Source organism: Homarus americanus, unplaced genomic scaffold (assembly GCF_018991925.1).
Source record: "Homarus americanus isolate GMGI-L3 unplaced genomic scaffold, GMGI_Hamer_2.0 scaffold52512, whole genome shotgun sequence".
Classification (NCBI taxonomy): domain Eukaryota; kingdom Metazoa; phylum Arthropoda; class Malacostraca; order Decapoda; family Nephropidae; genus Homarus; species Homarus americanus.
In genome coordinates this window covers 1,797,486-1,812,870 of record NW_024735442.1, presented here as the reverse complement: position 1 = coordinate 1,812,870, position 15,385 = coordinate 1,797,486, and positions in this window count along the sequence as shown.

Sequence of the window (15,385 nt, the reverse complement as noted above, 5' to 3'; positions counted from 1 at the left end):
TCCTGTGTCCTCCCTCCTACGTGTATCCTCTCCTGTGTCCTCCCCTCCTAGTGTGTATCTCTCCTGTGTCCTCCCTCCTGCATGTATCCTCTCCTGTGTCCTCCTTCCTACGTGTATCCTCTCCCTGTGTCCTCCCTCCTACGTGTATCCTCTCCCTGTGTCCTCCCTCCTACGTGTATCCTCTCCTGTGTCCTCCCTCCTACGTGCATCTCTCCTGTGTCCTCCCTCCTACGTGTATCCTCTCCTGTGTCCTCCCTCCTACGTGTATCCTCCTCCTGTGTCCTCCCTCCTGCGTGTATCCTCTCCTGTGTCCTCCCTCCTGCGTGTATCCTCTCCTGTGTCTCCCTCCTACGTGTATCCTCTCCTGTGTCCTCCCTCCCTACATGTATCCTCTCCTGTGTCCTCTCCCTCCTACGTGTATCCTCTCCTGTGTCCTCCCTCCCTGCTTGTATCCTCTCCTTGTGTCCTCCCTCCTACGTGTATCCTCCTGTGTCCTCCCTCCTACGTGTATCCTCTCCTGTGTCCTCCTTCCTACGTGTATCCTCCTTGTGTCCTCCCTCCTACGTGTATCCTCTCCTGTGTCCTCCCTCCTACGTGTACCTCTCCCTGTGTCCTCCCCTCCCTACGTGTATCCTCCTGTGTCCCCTTCTCGTGTATCCTCCCTGTGTCCTCCCTCCTACGTGTATCCTCTCCTGTGTCCTCCCTCCTACGTGTATCCTCTCCTGTGTCCTCCTCCTACGTGTGTCCTCCTTGTCTCCTCCTACGTGTATCCTCCTGTGTCCTCCCTCCTACTTGTGTATCTCTCCTGTGTCCTCCCTCCTACGTGTATCCTCCCCTGTGTCCTCCCTCCTACATGTATCCTCTCCTGTGTCCTCCTTCCCTACGTGTATCCTCTCCTGTGTCCTCCCTCCTACGTGTATCCTCCTGTGTCCTCCCTCCTACGTGTATCCTCTCCTGTGTCCTCCCTCCTACGTGTGTCTCTCCTGTGTCCTCCCTCCCTACGTGTATCCTCTCCCTGTGTCCTCCCTCCTACATGTATCCTCCCTGTGTCCTCCCTCCTCCACTCTCCTTGTGTCCTCCTCCTCATGTATCCTCTCCTGTCCTCCTTCCTACGTGTATCCTCTCCTGTGTCCTCCCTCCTACGTGTGTATCCTCTCCTGTGTCCTCCCTCCTACGTGTATCCTCTCCTGTGTCCTCCCTCCTACGTGTGTCTCCTCCTGTGTCCTCCCCTCCTACGTGTATCCTCTCCTGTGTCCTCCTTCCTGTGTATCCTCTCTGTGTCCTCCCTCCTACGTGTATCCTCTCCTGTGTCCTCCCTCCTACGTGTATCCTCCCCTGTGTCCTCCCTCCTACGTGTATCCTCCCTGTGTCCTCCCTCCTACGTGTATCCTCTCCTGTGTCCTCCCTCCTACGTGTATCCTCCCCTGTGTCCTCCCTCTACGTGTATCCTCCTGTGTCTCCCTCCTACGTGTATCCTCTCCTGTGTCCTCCCTCCTACGTGTATCCTCCTGTCCTCCCTCCTGCGTGTGTCCTCCTGTGTCCTCCCCTCCTAGTGTGTCCTCTCCTGTGTCCTCCTCCTACGTGTGTATCCTCTCTGTGTCCTCCCTCCTACGTGTATCCTCCTTGTGTCCTCCCTCCTACGTGTATCCTCTCCTGTGTCCTCCCTCCCGTGTATCCTCCTGTGTCCTCCCTCCTACGTGTATCCTCCCTTGTGTCCTCCCTCCTACGTGTATCTCTCCTGTGTCCTCCCTCCTACTTGTATCCTCCCTGTGTCCTCCCTCCTACGTGTATCCTCTCCTGTGTCCTCCCTCCTACGTGTATCCTCCTTGTGTCCTCCTCCTACGTGTATCCTCCTGTGTCCTCCCTCCTGTGTATCCTCCCCTGTGTCCTCCCCTCCTACGTGTATCCTCTCCTGTCCTCCCTCCTACGTGTAATCTCCTGTGTGTCCTCCCTCCTCGTGTGTCTCCTCTGTGTCCTCCCTCCTACGTGTATCCTCTCCTGTTTCCTCCCTCCTACGTGTATCCTCTCCTGTGTCCTCCCTCCCTGCGTGTATCCTCCCTGTGTCCTCCTCCCTACGTGTATCCTCCTGTCCTCCCTCCTACGTGTATCTCCCCTGTGTCCTCCCTCCTACGTGTATCCTCCCTTGTGTCCTCCCTCCTACGTGTATCCTCTCCTGTGTCCTCCCTCCTACGTGTGTATCCTCCCTTGTGTCCTCCCTCCTACGTGTATCCTCCCTTGTGTCCTCCCTCCTACGTGTATCCTCCCCTGTGTCCTCCCTCCTACATTGTATCCTCCCTGTGTCCTCCCTCCTACGTGTATCCTCTCCCTGTGTCCTCCCTCTGCATTGTATCCTCCCTGTGTCCTCCCTCCCTACGTGTATCCTCCCCTGTGTCCTCCCTCCTACGTGTATCCTCCCTGTGTGTCCTCCCTCCTACTTGTGTCCTCCCCTGTGTCCTCCCTCCTACGTGTATCCTCCTCCTGTGTCCTCCCTCCTAGTGTCCTCCCTGTGTCCTCCCTCCTGCATTGTATCCTCCCCTGTGTCCTCCCTCCCTACGTGTATCCTCCTGTGTCCTCCCTCCCTGTGTATCCTCCTGTGTCCTCCCTCCTACGTGTATCCTCCCTGTGTCCTCCCTCCTACGTGTATCCTCCCCTTGTCCTCCCTCCCACGTATCCTCCCTGTGTCCTCCCTCCCACGTGTATCCTCCCCTGTGTGTCCTCCCTCCTACGTGTATCCTCCCCTGTGTCCTCCCTCCCACGTATTCCCTGTGTCCCCCCCATGTGTATCCTCTCCTGTGTCCTCCCTCCCTACGTGTATCCTCTCCCTTGTGTCCTCCCTCCCACTGTGTGTATCCTCCCTTGTGTCCTCTCCCTCCTACGTGTATCCTCCCTGTGTCCTCCTCCACGTGTATCCTCCCTTGTGTCCTCCCTCCCCTACGTGTATCCTCCCTTGTGTCCTCCCTCCCACGTGTATCCCTCTCCCTGTGTCCTCCTCCCTCCCCATGTGTATCCTCCCTCGTCCTCCACGTGTATCCTCCCTTGTGTCCCTCCCTCCTACGTGTATCCCTGTGTCCTCCCCTCCCCACGTGTATCCTCCCCTTGTGTCCTCCCTCCCACGTATCCTCCCTGTGTCCTCCCTCCCACGTGTATCTCCCTTGTGTCCTCCCTCCCACGTGTATCCTCCCTTGTGTCCTCCCTCCCACGTGTATCCTCTCCCTGGTCTCCTCCCTCCTACGTGTATCCTCCCTTGTGTCCTCCCTCCCTACGTGTATCCTCCCTGTGTCCTCCCTCCCTACGTGTATCCTCCCATGTGTCCTCCCCCACGTGTATCCTCTCCCTGTGTCCTCCCTCCCTACGTGTATCCTCCCTTTGTCCTCCCTCCTACGTGTATCCTCCCTGTGTCCCTCCTCCTCCCACGTGTATCCCTCCCTGTGTCCTCCCTCCTACGTGTATCCTCTCCCTGTGTCCTCCCTCCCACGTGTATCCTCCCCTGTGTCCTCCCTCCTACGTGTATCCTCCCATGTGTCCTCCCTCCCACGTGCATCCCTCTCCTGTGTCCTCCCCCTCCTACGTGTATCCTCTCCCTGTGTCCTCCCTCCCACGTGTATCCTCCCTGTGTCCTCCCTCCTACGTGTATCCTCCTGTGTCCTCCCTCCTACGTGTATCCCTCCCTGTGTCTCCCCTCCCACGTGTATCCTCCCCTGTGTCCTCCCCTCCCCACGTGTATCCCTCCCTGTGTTCACCTTCCCACGTGTATCCTCCCATGTGTCCTCCCTCCTCCTGTGTATCCTCCCTTGTGTCCTCCCTCCCACGTGTATCCTCCCCTGTGTCCTCCCTCCTACGTGTATCCTCTCCTGTGTCCTCCTTCCTACGTGTATCCCTCCTGTGTCCTCCCTCCCTACGTGTATCCTCTCCTGTGTCCTCCTTCCCACGTGTCCTCTCCTGTGTCCTCCCTCCTACGTGTATCCTCTCCTGTGTCCTCCTCCTACGTGTATCCTCTCCTGTCCTCCCTCCCACGTGTATCCCCCTGTGTCCCTCCCTCCCACGTGTTATCCTCCCTGTGTCCTCCCTCCTACGTGTATCCTCTCCTGTGTCCTCCTCCCACGTGTATCCTCCCCTGTGTCCTCCCTCCCCATGTGTATCCTCCCCTGTGTCCTCCCTCCGTGTATCCTCCCCTGTGTCCTCCCTCCCTACGTGCATCCTCCTCCCCTGTGTCCTCCCTCCTACGTGTATCCCTCCCTGTGTCCTCCCTCCCACGTGTATCCTCCCCTGTGTCCTCCCTCCCACGTGTATCCTCCCTGTGTTCTCCCCTCCCACGTGTATCCCTCCCTGTCCCTCCTCCTACGTGTATCCCCTCCCTGTGTCCTCCCTCCCACGTGTATCCTCCCCTGTGTCCTCCCTCCTTCGTGTATCCTCCCTCTGTCCTCCCTCCCACGTATCCTCCCTGTGTCCTCCCTCCTACGTGTATCCTCTCCTGTGTCCTCCTCCCACGTGTATCCTGTGTCCTCCCTCCTACGTGTATCCTCCCCTGTGTCCTCCCTCCTACGTGTATCCTCCCATGTGTCCTCCCTCCTACGTTATATCTACAGTAGTTACCGAAGTTCTTGTTGAATATTAACCATATAGCTGGACAGTTCACAAACTACACACGGAGTAATTGATCAGTGAAAGAATAAAACGTACCTAAGTTATTATATATTATTTTGTTTCCAAAGACAACAAAGGTGATGCCTAATAAAGAACACTTTTCACCCTGGTCTTTTATCACGGGAGCCTTAACTCTTTGTTGTGACTCCTGTACTGCCTCGTAATTGTGTTTCTTCTAACTCTTGTATATTCATTGTCTATCTACCAATGTTTGATGCTGACTTTTGATAGTGTAAGAGTAAGCATTAGGAGCATCATGAGGCTGCTCTCTGTTGTCATCAGCTTCCTGGTGGATGTGACCTTCATAATATACAATTTATTTAGGTACGAGATGCGAGAGCCTGGTGACCGAGAGTGGGGAGTCCCCGGCGAGGGGGACAACTGGACAGGGATCGTGGGTGAGCTGCAGCACGAACACGCTGACCTCTCCATGATGCTCATGCCTACCCCGGCCAGAAGTAAAGTCATCCGATACTCCAGGGTCTACGCCCGCGACTCAGTAGTGATTGTGTCTCTCAAGCCTCAACCTCTACCCCATTATCTCTCTATAATAAGACCATTTACAGGTACTGGTATATATATATATATATATATATATATATATATATATATATATATATATATATATATATATATATATATATATATATATATATATATATATATATATATATATATATATATATATATATATGTGTGTGTGTGTGTGTGTGTGTGTGAATCATATCATTTCATAAATCGATATATAAATGCTGACGGCCATGAATCACTTGTCTGTATTATGCAAGAAATCAGTAGGAGCTATGTATTTATTAAAAAAAATATTAATTGATGTTAATGTGAGTATTGATAAGTATACGAGTTATTGTTTGATGGCATGAAGTCACTGGCCACCAGGCGTGGTGTGGCTGCTGCTGCTGGCCAGCCTACTGGTGTGGGGAGTTGTGCTTGATCACGCAGAGAGCACGGTACTGGCTGGTGGGTCGACGTGACCTCGACTTAGGATCATCCCTCTTCCTGACCTGGGCTGCCCTAATGGAGAACTCCCAGGACAGAGATGCATACAGCACTATGGCCCGGGTAAGAGTTGATACGTTGCGTGGGGTGATGACTTTCCCTTCTGTTACTGTTTATTCTCTGCTGAATAGAAATATTATAACCAAACCAAATTACAGGTGTTAGTAGGGTGGTGGTTGGTGATGTGTGTCGTGGTGTCGTCGGCCTATAAGTCGTCGCTGGTGTCTCACCTCACCGTCCAGGGATACTCCCACCCTATAGACACCTTCGAGGATATGGTAGGTCACGGTGGCTGGACGTGGAGCTCAATGTTGCTTGTACGGATAAGCGCCTACCGGGACTTCTTCACGGAGGGCAGCCCGCTGCTGCAGTATGTGTATGACAACATGGAGGTGAGGCGCCACCCACTACTTCATCTACTCACTTTTTTAAGACCAGTTGTGTCTCCAAGAAATTATTATTATTAGCCAGATTTCTGTGTTATTTATGCATGTCTGCTTTCTGAGACTAATTGATCAAACAAAAATGTTTTTAACTTTAAGTATTAAATCATTAGTCTCTCTCTCTCTCTTCTCTGCTCGATTTTAAGACTATTAGGAAATAAAACCAGATAGATTTTTCCTTCTATCCAGAAATTTATAAACAATCTTAACATTCCGGTAAGAGTTTGTCTGTGGGATAAACTATCATCAGTGTCGTGCTCACTGCAAGTTTTTAAGGCGACTCCTAAACAATGTACAGTCAGGGTCAAGAGTTAAAAGTTGGTGTGAAGCAGTTCGACCCCAAATGAGATAAAACAGTACACCTGCACCAGACGACAGGCATGGTATGTATGTTCAAAGATTCATTCCCGTGACACATTTTCACTGCTTCACACCAACTTTTGACCCTGACTGTACTGTACAAACACCCACCGGCATTGAAATCTCTTTGACATTTGTAACAAACCAGGACTATTGTCTCACCCACTTGACAAGGATAGTCTCTACATGCCACAGATAGTCGAGTTGGAGGAGGGACTGGACCGGGTGTTAGAGGGCGGCCACTCCTTCATCAACTGGAAGAGCATGGTGACGCCTGTTATAGCAGCCCGTCACACAGACCGTCGCGGCCAACACCCCTTCCATCTGAGTCAGACTGAGTACCATTACCTCATCGGCTACAGCTGGGGCTTCAGGTACCACCAAAATTTGATAATACTAACATGAAAACAAACGTCTAGTACCCAACAACATACTATTTGAGGAACCTGTTTTTTATCGCTGGAAAGACTGTTTTCCGCTGGAGGGTCGATGGTGCAGTGGTGTCTAGGCTCCAGAATATGGGGAGAATAATTGATCCTACGAGTAGATGAAAACAGAGATGACCTCTAAATAATTCTATCGGGACGAACTACAGTTTTCTCTCACTTACTTGTACTGTATCAAGTTTGTCTTTATATAATAACTTGAGTAAGTCCCAAGTTGTGAAGTTGTGAGTGAGGACGACAGTATACAGAGATCACCTGAATGCCATCACCCCGACGTCTTGCAATACATTCAGTAATACACAAACATTACGGACTTAATTTCATCACAGTGTTTATTATCAGCAACACTCATCTTTATGTGGTAGTCGTTTTGTTTACAATTGTGTGTTATTCTTTATAATTATTTATATATTGAATATTATGACAACACCTAAGCACCCCACACTAAGTATTATAGTGGCAGCACCCCACACTAAGTATTATAGTGGCAGCACCCCACACTAAGTATTATAGTGGCAGCACCCCACACTAAGTATTATAGTGGCAGCACCCCACACTAAGTATTATAGTGGCAGCACCTCACACTAAGTATTATAGTGGCAGCACCCCCACACTAAGTATTTAGTGGCAGCACCCCACACTAAGTATTATAGTGGCAGCACCCCACACTAAGTAATATAGTGGCAGCACCCCACACTAAGTATTATAGTGGCAGCACCCCACACTAAGTATTATAGTGGCAGCACCCCACACTGGCATTATAGTGGCAGCACTCACACTAAGTATTATAGTGGCAGCACTCCACACTAAGTATTATAGTGGCAGCACCCCACACTAAGTATTATAGTGGCAGCACTTTTCACACTAAGTATTATAGTGGCAGCACCCCACACTCTATATTATAGTGGCAGCACCCCACACTGGGCATTATAGTGGCAGCACCCCACACTAAGTATTATAGTGGCAGCATCCCACACTAATGTACATAGTGGCAGCACCCCACACTAAGTATTATAGTGGCAGCACCCCCACACTAAGTATTATAGTGGCAGCACCCCCACACTAAGTATTACAGTGGCACCCCACACTAAGTATTATAGTGGCAGCACCCCACACTAAGTATTATAGTGGCAGCACTTCACACTAAGTAATATAAAGTGGGCAGCACCCCACACTAAGTATTATAGTGGCAGCACTCCCACACTAAGTATTATAGTGGCAGCACCTCACACTAAGTATTATAGTGGCAGCACTCCACACTAAGTATTATAGTGGCAGCACCCCAACTAAGTATTATAGTGGCAGCACCCCACACTAAGTATTACAGTGGCAGCACCCCACACTAAGTATTATAGTGGCAGCACCCCCACACTAAGTATTATAGTGGCAGCACCCCACACTAAGTATTACAGTGGCAGCACCCCACACTAAGTATTATAGTGGCAGCACCCCACACTAATGTATTATAGTGGCAGCACTCCCACACTAAGTATTATAGTGGCATCCCACACTAATGTATTATAGTGCGGCAGCACCCCCACACTAAGTATTATAGTGGCAGCACCTCACACTAAGTATTATAGTGGCAGCACTCACACTAAGTATTATAGTGGCAGCACCCCACACAAGTAATATAGTGGCAGCACCCCCACACTAAGTATTATAGTGGCAGCACCCTACACCGCACAGGCGGCAGCACCCACACTAAGTATTATAGTGGCAGCACCCCACACTAAGTATTATAGTGGCACCCCACACACTAAGTATTATAGTGGCAGCACCCCCACACCAAGTATTATAGTGGCAGCACCTCACACTAAATATTATAGTGGCAGCACCTCACACTCAAGTATTATAGTGGCAGACCTCACACTAAGTATTATAGTGGCAGCACCCCACACTAAGTATTATAGTGGCAGCACCCCACACTAAGTATTATAGTGGCAGCACCCCACACTAAGTATTATAGTGGCAGCACTCCCACACTAAGTATTATAGTGGCAGCACCCCACACTAAGTATTATAGTGGCAGCACCCCACACTAAGTATTATAGTGGCAGCACCCACACTAAGTATTATAGTGGCAGCACTTCACACTACTAAGTATTATAGTGGCAGCACTCCACACTAAGTAAGTATTACAGTGGCAGCACCCCACACTAAGTATTATAGTGGCAGCACCCCACACTAAGTATTATATGGCAGCACCTTCACACTAAGTATTATAGTGGTAGCACCCCACACTAAGTATTATTGTGGTGCAATCTCACACTAAGTATTATAGTGGCAGCACCCCACAATTAAGTATTATAGTGGCAGCACCCCACACTAAGTATTATAGTGGCAGCACCTCACACTAAGTATTATAGTGGCAGCACTTCACACTAAGTATTATAGTGGCAGCACCTCACACTAAGTATTATAGTGGCAGCACTTCAATAATTAAGTATTATAGTGCGTTAATCTCACACTAAGTATTATAGTGGCAGCACCTCACACTAAGTATTATAGTGGCAGCACTCCTCACACTAAGTATTATAGTGGCAGCACCCCCACACTAAGTATTATAGGCAGCACCCCACACTAAGTATTATAGTGGCAGCACTTCACACTGAGTATTATAGTGGCAGCACCTCACACCTGGGTGCATTATAGTGCGGCAGCACTCTCACACTCAAGTATTATAGTGGCAGCACTCACACTAAGTATTATAGTGGCAGCACCCACACTAAGTATTATAGTGGCAGCACCCCACACTAAGTATTATAGTGCGGCAGCACCCCACACTGAGTATTATAGTGGCAGCACCCCACACTAACTATTACAGTGGCAGCACCCCACACTAAGTATTATAGTGGCAGCACCCCACACTAAGTATTATAGTGGCAGCACCTCACACTAAGTATTATAGTGGCAGCACCCCCACACTAAGTATTATAGTGGCAGCACCTCACACTAAGTATTATAGTGGCAGCACTCAAGACTAAGTATTATAGTGGCAGCACCTCATTCAAGTATTATAGTGGCAGCACCTCACACTAAGTATTATAGTGGCAGCACTTCACACTAAGTATTAGGAGTGGCAGCACCCCACACTAAGTATTATAGTGGCAGGACCTCACACTAAATATTATAGTGGCAGCACCCCACACTAAGTATTATAGTGGCAGCACCCCACACTAAGTATTATAGTGGCAGCACCCCACTTAAGTATTATAGTGCAGCACCCCACACCTGCATTATAGTGGCAGCACTTCACACTAAGTATTATAGTGGTGCACTCACACTAAGTATTATAGTGGTAGCACCCCACACTAAGTATTATAGTGGCAGCACCCCACACTGGGCATTATAGTGGCAGCACCCCACACTGAGTATTATAGTGGCAGCACTTCACACTAAGTATTATAGTGGCAGCACCTCACACTAAGTATTATAGTGGCAGCACCTCACACTAAGTATTATAGTGGCAGCACCCCCACACCAGTATTATAGTGGCAGCACCCCACACTAAGTATTATAGTGGCAGCACTTCACACTGAGTATTATAGTGGCAGCACCCCACACTAAGTATTATAGTGGCAGCACCCCACACTAAGTATTATAGTGGCAGCACCCCACACTAAGTATTATAGTGGCAGCACCTCACACTAAGTATTATAGTGGCAGCACTCCCACACTAAGTATTATAGTGGCAGCACCACACTAAGTATTATAGTGGCAGCACCCTCAAGCACTAAGTATTATAGTGGGCAGCACTCACACTAAGTATTATAGTGGCAGCACCTCACACTAAGTATTATAGTGGCAGCACCCCACACTAAGTATTATAGTGGCAGCACCACACTAAGCATTATAGTGGCAGCACCTCACACTCAAATATTATAGTGGTAGCACCCCACACTATGTATTATAGTGGCAGCACCCCACACTAAGTATTACAGTGGCAGCACCTCCACACTGAGTATTATAGTGGCAGCACCCCACACTAAGTATTATAGTGCGGCAGAATTCTCACACTAAGTATTATAGTGGCAGCACCTCACACTAAGTATTATAGTGGCAGCACCCCACACTAAGTATTATAGTGGCAGCACCCCACACTAAGTATTATAGTGCAGCAATCCCACACTGAGTATTATAGTGGCAGCACCCCACACTAAGTATTATAGTGGCAGCACTCTCACACTAAGTATTATAGTGGCAGCACTCACACTAAGTATTACAGTGGGCAGCACCCCACACTAAGTATTATAGTGGCAGCACCTCACACTAAGTACAGTAGTGGCAGCACTCACACTAAGTATTATTATAGTGGCAGCAATTCCTCACACTAAGTATTATAGTGGCACTCACACTAAGTATTATAGTGGCAGCACTCACACTAAGTATTATAGTGGCAGTAATTCCCACACTAAGTATTATAGTGGCAGCACCTCACACTAAGTATTATAGTGGCAGCAATTTCACACTGAGTAATACATTGAGTGGCAGCACCCCACACCAAGTATTATAGTGGCAGCCTCACACTAAGTATTATAGTGGCAGCACTCACACTAAGTATTATAGTGGCAGCACTCACACTAAGTATTATAGTGGCAGCACTCACACTAAGTATTATAGTGGCAGCACCTCACACTAAGTATTATGCAGTGGCAGCACCTCACACTAAGTATTATAGTGGCAGCACTTCACACTAAGTATTATAGTGGCAGCACCCCACACTAAGCATTATAGTGGCAGCACTCTCACACTAAGTATTATAGTAAGGAAGCACTTCATACTAAGTAATATAGTGGCAGCACTTCATACTAAGTATTATAGTGGCAGCACCCCACACTAAGTATTATGGTGGCAGCACTCCACATTAAGTATTATAGTGGCAGCACTCACACCAAATATTATAGTGGCAGCACCCCACACCAGCAGCTATAGTGGCACCCCACACTAAGTATTTAGTGGCAGCACCCCACACTAAGTATTAATATAGTGGCAGCACTTCACACTAAGTATTATATAGTGGCAGCACTTCACACTAAGTATTATAGTGGCAGCACCCCCACATTAAGTATTATAGTGGCAGCACTTCACACTAAGTATTATAGTGGCAGCACCCCACACTAAGTAATATAGTGGCAGCACCCCACACTAAGTATTATAGTGGCACTTCACACTAAGTATTATAGTGGCAGCACTTCTCACACTAAGTATTATAGTGGCAGCACCCCACATTAAGTATTATAGTGGCAGCACCTCACACTGGCATTATAGTGGGCAGCACCTCACACTAAGTATTATAAAGTGGCAGCACCCCACACTAAGTATTATAGTGGCAATCTCACACTAAGTATTACAGTGGCAGCACCCCACACTAAGTATTATAGTGGCAGCACCCCACACTAAGTATTATATATGGGTAGCACCCCACACTCAGCATATTATAGTGGCAGCAATCTCACACTAAGTATTATAGTGGCAGCACCCCACACTAAGTATTATAGTGGCAGCACTTCACACTAAGTATTATAGTGCAGCACTTCACACTAAGTATTATAGTGGCAGCACCCCCACACTAAGTATTATAGTGGCAGCACCTCACACTAAGTATTATAGTGCAGCACCCCCACACTGCGCTATAGTGGCAGCACTTCACACTAAGTATTATAGTGGCAGCACCCCCACACTACAAATATAGCAGCACCCACACTAAGTATATAGTGGCAGCACCCCCACACCTGCATTATAGTGGCAGCACCCCACACTAAGTATTATAGTGGCAGCACTTCACACTAAGTATTATAGTGGCAGCACTTCACACTCAAGTATTATAGCAGCACCCCAATAAGTATTATAGCAGCACACTCCACACTAGTATTATAGTGGCTGCACCCCACACTAAGTATTATAGTGGCAGCACTTCACACTAAGTATTATAGTGGGCAGCACCCCACACTAAGTGATATAGTGGCAGCACTCACACTAAGTATTATAGTGGCAGCACTCACACTAAGTATTATAGTGGCAATCTCACACTAAGTATTATAGTGGCAGCACCCCACACTAAATATTATAGTGGCAGCACCCCACACTAAGTATTATAGTGGCAGCACTTCACACTAAGTATTATAGTGGCAGCACTCACACTAAGTATTATAGTGGCACTTCACACTAAGTATTATAGTGGCAGCATCTCACACTATATTATAGTGGCAGCACCACATTAAGTATTATAGTGGCAGCACCCCACACTAAGTATTATAGTGGCAGCACCCACACTAAGTATTATAGTGGCAGCACCCCACACTGGGTACATAGTGGCAGCACTTCCACTCAAGTATTATAGTGGGCAGCACTTCACACTAAGTATTATAGTGGCAGCACCCTTACATTAAGTATTATAGTAATTCCTCACACTAAGTATTATAGTGGCAGCACCTCACACTAAGTATTATAGTGGCAGCACCCCACACTAAGTATTATAGGTGCGGCAGCAATTCCTTCACACTAAGTATTATAGTGGCAGCACCCCACACTAAGTATTATTATAGTGGCAGCACCTCACATTGGTATTATAGTGGCAGCACCTCACACTGGCATTACAGTGGCACCTCACACTAAGTATTATAGTGGCAGCACCCCACACTAAGTATTATAGTGGCAGCACCCCACACTAAGTATTATAGTGGCAGCACCCACACTAAGTATTATAGTGGCAGCACTTCACACTAAGTATTATAGTGGCAGCACTCACACACTAAGTATTATAGTGGCAGCACCTCACACTAAGTATTATAGTGGCAGCACCTCACATTAAGTATTATAGTGGCAGCACCCCACACTCAAGGCATTATAGTGGCAGCACCTCACATTGGTATTATAGTGGCAGCACCTCGGCTCAAGTATTATAGTGGCAGCACCTCATTGGCATATTATAGTGGCAGCACCCCACACTAAGTATTATAGTGGCAGCACCCCACACTAAGTATTATAGTGGCAGCACCCCACAATTAAGTATTATAGTGGCAGCACCTTCACACTCAAGTAGCATTATAGTGGCAGCACCACACTAAGTATTATAGTGGGCAGCACCCCACACTAAGTATTATAGTGGCAGCACCTCACACTAAGTATTATAGTGGCAGCACCCCACACTAAGTATTATAGTGGCAGCACCCCACATTAAGTATTATAGTGGCAGCACTCTCACACTAAGTATTATAGTGGCAGCACCTCACACTAAGTATTGCAGTGGCAGCACCCCACACTAAGTATTATAGTGGCAGCACCCCCACACTAAGTATTATAGTGGCAGCACTTCACACTAAGTATTATAGTGGCAGCACTTCACACTAAGTATTATAGTGGCAGCACCCCACACTAAGTATATTATAGTGGCAGCACCCCACACTAAGTATTATAGTGGCAGCACCCTCACACTAAGTATTATAGTGGCAGCACTCACACTAAGTATTATAGTGGCAGCACCCCACACTAAGTATTATAGTGGCAGCACCTCACACTAAGTATTATAGTGGCAGCACCCCACACAAGTATTATAGTGGCAGCACCCCACATCACAGTATTATAGCAGCACTTCATTAATTAAGTATTATAGTGGCAGCACTCACACTAAGTATTATAGTGGCAGCACCTCACACTAAGTATTATAGTGGCAGCACCCCACACTAAGTATTATAGTGCAGCACCCCACACTGCACATTATAGTGGCAGCACCCCCACACTAAGTATTATAGTGGCAGCACCCCATTAAGTATTATATGGCAGCGCCTCACACCAAGTATTATAGTGGCAGCACCTCACACTAAGTATTATAGTGGCAGCACCCCACACTAAGTATTATATAGTAGCACCACACCTGGTATTACAGTGGCAGCACCCCACACTAAGTATTATAGTGGCAGCACCCCACACTAAGTATTATAGTGGCAGCACCCCACACTAAGTATTATAGTGGCAGCACCCCACACTAAGTATTATAGTGGCAGCACCTCACACTAAGTATTATAGTGGCAGCACCTCACACTAAGTATTATAGTGGCAGCACCTCACACTAAGTATTATAGTGGCAGCACCACACTAAGTATTATAGTGGCAGCACCCCACACTAAGTATTATAGTGGCAGCACCCCACACTAAGTATTATAGTGGCAGCACCCCACACTAAGTATTATAGTGGCAGCACCCCACACTAAGTATTATAGTGGCAGCACCTCACACTAAGTATTATAGTGGCAGCACCCCACACTAAGTATTATAGTGGCAGCACCTCACACTAAGTATTATAGTGGCAGCACCTCACATTGCAGGAGAGGGGCACCATACCGTCTTCGTATAGCGGCAGTGAAGCAGCGGCTGATGGAGGCTGGCCTCGTCAACCAATGGTTGGCTCAAGTCATGGCCTCCAAGACCTACACTCCCCAGGGTGACAGTCAGCTCCAACAGGCGAGTAACAAC